General features: G+C 36.3%; 1 protein-coding gene across 1 annotated transcript in view; it reads left to right on the top strand.

The window, feature by feature from the left end:
- The window catches only part of LOC119589186 (formin-like protein 7), a 120,422-nt gene that overhangs the window by 99,078 nt on the left and 21,140 nt on the right, over positions 1–204 (top strand). The window lies entirely within an intron of this gene.

Below are 204 nucleotides of genomic sequence, written 5' to 3'. Positions count from 1 at the left end.
TAGAAACAGAGAGTCGAGAAAAAATATTATATCTCCCTGATTAGACCCACTCCAGCCTAAAAAAAAAAAAAACGTGATTAAGTGATCTATGAGTCTACAAGCTCATAAATATTATTACCATATCATTAACTATCGTTCCGTGACCTGTTTTTCAGCGGTAATTGGCAGCTGTGTGACCCATTCATGGTTATGGTAGTTGGCTTA

The sequence above is a fragment of the Penaeus monodon genome, chromosome 25, assembly GCF_015228065.2.
Source record: "Penaeus monodon isolate SGIC_2016 chromosome 25, NSTDA_Pmon_1, whole genome shotgun sequence".
NCBI lineage: Eukaryota > Metazoa > Arthropoda > Malacostraca > Decapoda > Penaeidae > Penaeus > Penaeus monodon.
Note: the sequence above shows the minus strand (reverse complement) of the source record. Positions and strands in the feature narration are given on the sequence as shown.